This window comes from Muscardinus avellanarius, assembly GCF_963383645.1.
Source record: "Muscardinus avellanarius genome assembly, chromosome: X".
In the NCBI taxonomy this organism is placed as follows: Eukaryota; Metazoa; Chordata; class Mammalia; order Rodentia; family Gliridae; genus Muscardinus; species Muscardinus avellanarius.
In genome coordinates, this window is record NC_137792.1 from 79,527,011 (window position 1) to 79,531,489 (window position 4,479).

The 4,479-nt window shown below is 37.4% G+C and overlaps 1 pseudogene across 1 annotated transcript; it reads right to left on the reverse strand.

Moving 5' to 3' along the window:
* Positions 1–694: 694 nt before the first annotated feature.
* Positions 695–3,120, reverse strand: LOC308278963 (importin subunit alpha-3-like; annotated as a pseudogene). The gene is made up of 2 exons: positions 3,013–3,120; positions 695–2,242 (listed from the first exon to the last, which is right to left on the reverse strand). The product of its transcript is annotated as an importin subunit alpha-3-like (transcript).
* Positions 3,121–4,479: the final 1,359 nt, after the last annotated feature.

Consider the following 4,479-nt stretch of genomic DNA (forward strand, 5'->3'; position numbering starts at 1 on the left):
CCAGTGTATGTTTTTGGCCCCTTGTCAAAAATTAATTGACTGTAAGTGTGTGGATTTGTTTCTGGGTATTCTATTCTGCTTCATTGATCTTTGTATCTGTTTTGTGCCAGTACCATGCTGTTTTTATTACAATGGTTTTGTAATATAGTTTAAAGTTAAGTATTGTGATTCTTTCAGCATGATTTCTGTTGCTGAGAACTACTTTGGCTATTCTGGTATTTTTGTTGTTCGAAATAAATTTAAGGATTGATTTTTCTATGTCTGTGAGGGATGATCTTGGTCATTTAATGGGCATTGCATTGAAACTGTAGATTGCTTTTGGAAGTATGGCCATTTTGATAATATGTATTTCTGCCTATCCATGAACATGGAAGTTTGTTCCATTTTTAAGATCTTCTTCAATCTTTTTCCAATGTTTTGTAATTTTCTTTGTAGAGGTCTTTAACTCCTTGGTTAAGTTTATTCCTAAGTAATTTAACTTTTGTGAAAAATCCTGAGTGGAAGTATTTTCTGAATTTCTTTTTCAGTGGCTTTATAGTTGGTGTACAGAAAATCCTCTGATATTTTTTGGGGGTACTGGGGGTGGAACCCAGAGGCTTTCTACCTCTGGGATATATGCCCAAACCTATTTTATATTTTATTTGGAAATAAGGTCTCACTAAGTTGCATTGTACCTAACTTTCACAACATCATTCTATAACTGAAACTCTTCTGTTGATACATTGGCAGATGAATTAAAACTAAATGTTTCACCTTGAATTGCCTCTGAAACAAGGCTAGAATCTTCATCATCTGAAGAGAAGAAATGGTCAATGATCTCATAGGCCAATTTGTAGATGTCTTCATTTTCATGATTTTGAAGTTGTTCGATTTTTTTCAGTCCACCACATTCTTCTGCAAGATTGTCTATAGTTTTTGCTTCATCTTCAGTAATTTGTAACATATTACTTAATCCATCAAGTGCTACTTGCATGACTTGTGCAACTTTTGTAGTCAGCAAGTGCAAAAATGTAGGAAAACATTTTGTTGTATAAAGTAGGCCATTTGATCTTTGTTCCAACTAATTGTTAAGTTACTTATAGCCCAAGCAGCTTCTTTTCAAGTGCCAAAATACCCCTTATCCAAAAGGTATATATATTATTGTTATAATACTGGAATCAATTACTACCTGAACCTGCTGCTGATTTCCTGCATTGATGTTAGAGAGGAACCATACTTCTTCATTAATTTTATTCTTTGGCGTATGTCAGGAGTGAGGGAAGTGTGAAAGAGCATCACAGTTCAAAACTGCTTCTGTTTGCTCATCAGTTCTAGTAACAATGTTGTCCACAAGTAGAAGTGCAACAGTCTGAACCTTAACTTCCTGGTGGCTGAGTAGAGGAACCAAATGAGGAACTATTACAGAGTTCCTTATCCTCTGTATCTATTCATTGCCAACATCAGTCGGTTAAGAGAGGGACCAGAATATATTTACTGATATATTTACATCAGTGTTATTAATTAAAACACAAAGAGCTGGAAGAATCTCCTGAATAGTTTCCATTGGTGGTGGTGAGTATTTTTGGTGACATAAGTTGACCATAAGCCAAGTAACATTTCTTAAGATAGTTATAAGAATAGATGATCTTATAAATAAAAGTAAAACTTTCACAACTCCAAGACTTATGACACAATCTCTACATTGGGGGCCACCACCTATGATATTTACCAATGCCCACACTGCTTGCTCACAGACATTCTTATGGGGTGAATAAAGAAGACTCAGAAAAAGTGGTACAGCATTGGGCTGAACCACTGCTTGAGTTTGTTCAGAGGTTCCAGATGCAATGTTTGTCAAAGCTCATGCAGCTTCAAACTGTAAAGGATTGCAATCTATTTCAATAAAATAAACTAAAATAGGTAAAATTCCAGATTTTATTAAGTCATAAACTGGTGTGTTGTGATCACTGGACAAAAGCTTCCTAGCAGCTTGAACTGCACTTAAATAAATTTCTTAGTTATCATTTGAAGTATTTTAAAAAATGGCTTCTAGAGAGGTATTTTGTACTCTGTAATTACCATCTATATCAGAGAATTTACAGATATCTTCATGTGGTACATTCTTTCTCTTTAAGAGAAATTCATCTCTTTTATTCTTCCTTAATTTAAGTACATCTTCATTTCATTGTCTTCTCATAGTCCCCAAGTTCCAGCCTTTGTTCTTGAAATTCTTGAGCCATTGGTTGTCCAATTTCTTATCCCTCTATTTTTGTTTGCTTCTAGAAAATTTTAAATTTTACCCCTTTTTTCTCCTATGACCCACTCTTCATTCAGCAGTGTGGTGTTCAGTCTCCATATTTTTACATGATTTTCCTGGGTATTCATATAGTTGATATCTAGTTTTATTCCATTATGGTCTGAAAAGACATAGGAAAGTATTTCATATCTTTTGAATCTGCTAGTACTCACTCTTGTATCCCAGGATATGATCTATTTTGGAGAAGGTTCTGTGTGCAGCTGAGAAAAATGTGAACTCTACTGTAGTTGGGTGGAATATTCAATATGTGCCTAATAGATTTTTGGTTGATGGTGTTCTTTAGGTCTGAGGCATCTTTACTGTCTTTTTGTCTAGAAAATTAGTATAACAATTTAAGAGGAGTGTTGAAGTCTGCCAGTATTATCATTTTGGGACTTATATGTGACTTAATGTTGCAAACAGTTTGTTTTATGAAAGTGGCTGCACCTATGTTTGGGACATAAATGTTGACTTTTTTAAACAGATGAAAGTTCCTTTTTGTCAAGTGACTGATCTCCAAGGCCATGATGTACAAACACAAGAAGGGAACTTTATTCTTTGGTCCCCTCTTTGGACAAAGTCTTGATGATTTTCTCCTTCTTCTTCCCACCCATCCCATTGTTGCCACCAGCCCCACAGGGCCCACCACAACGACCATGCTGCACTGACAGTCCCAGGCACCAGGTGTTCACCTGAGAGGTTTCCCCTCTGGAAGGCCCTTTTCTTCCTCCCCTCACCTGCTTCCTTCTCTTCCCGCCAAACCCCACCCTCCATAACCCCAGCTTGACAGCATTTCCAGTAAAGACAACTGCAGAGTCCAGTGGCAGCAATGGTGGCAAAATCATTGGGTTCTTTTTCAAGTTACAGTATTTTTTTGGTCAAAACACTGTCTAAAGCAATAAAGACCAAGTGTAAGTGGGGCTGATATGTGCTGCTTCTCTTGGTTTCTTTCTTCCCAGAAGTCCAGACTAATTTTTGAATGTCAAAATCACAAGTAGTAAAACTTTGAAGAATATATTTTATATATGATAGGTATAGCCTAATATCTATTATTTATAGTTACTTAAATATGTAAAGATAAGAAACATATTTCAACTAAAATAAGTCAATCACATCAAAATTTTTAAAATGAAAGAAAATATTTTATTAATTTAGTGACAACTTGTCAATTTAAATTTTATTTTCTTGACTTCCTAGAAGATGGTGACCAATAAAAGCAGCAATTACGAGTCCTGCTAACACTTGATCTCTATTGCCACAAAATCTGTGCTTTTGATACTAAGAAAACATTATCAGCAGAGAAATAAAAAATGTAAACACAAGGGACAGAGAAAAAGAAGTCTGGAAGAACAAGAGACCAGAAAAGACATCAGCCCGCAATGCAGTGGCAGAGCCATGATGGCACCATCTTCCCTCACAGCACCAGGTTCGAGAGTAGAAAGGTAAACAAGGAGTTGAAGTGAGCAGCTGCAAATTATTTGGGTATAATCCAGCAGTTCTTCCAGTGCAAAGAACGTCTAAAATTCCCAGTGGACAAGATCATCACGCCTTCCAGGGACTAAGAATAGAGCTCAAAACCAAATAACAAATATGCCAGCCAAATGGCCGAGGGCGTGGTGGCAGCTCCATATTGCCAGCAGCTGGGGTGAGTTCCCCAGGCCCACAACAGCTCTAGATCTGCACGCAAAATAACCGTAAGTGAAATTGTGGCCCCTACAGGAGAAATCCAAGCACTGCATGCCCAGGGACTTGCGTGGCTTTGATAATCTCCGTGGGTCTGAAATTTTACAGACAAACCCAGTGAAGGAGTAGAGGTGGAAGAGATACCACACTCTATTTGCAACTCCCTGTGGAGCCCAGGCCTAGCACCCCCACGGTCTCTGCAGCCTCAATTAACTCCCTGGGTCTGAAACTTTATGATACAACCCAGTAAAGGAGTAGTAGCTGCTGAGATTACCACAAACTCCAGTTTCAGAGCACCCTAAGTGAAGTTGTGGTGACCTGGGGAAGAACCCAGAGAAGGCACAAACTTCTGAAGTCATGCAAAAGAGGAACAACAATAGTACAATGAATGCCCACAAGCCCATAATATCAGAACCTGATAACCCAGAAATTCAGAGATCTCCAGAAGATCAAATCAGGAATATAACTATAGAAATAATACAGGACATTTGAAAAGAGTTTAGAGAGAGTCTAAAAGAAAT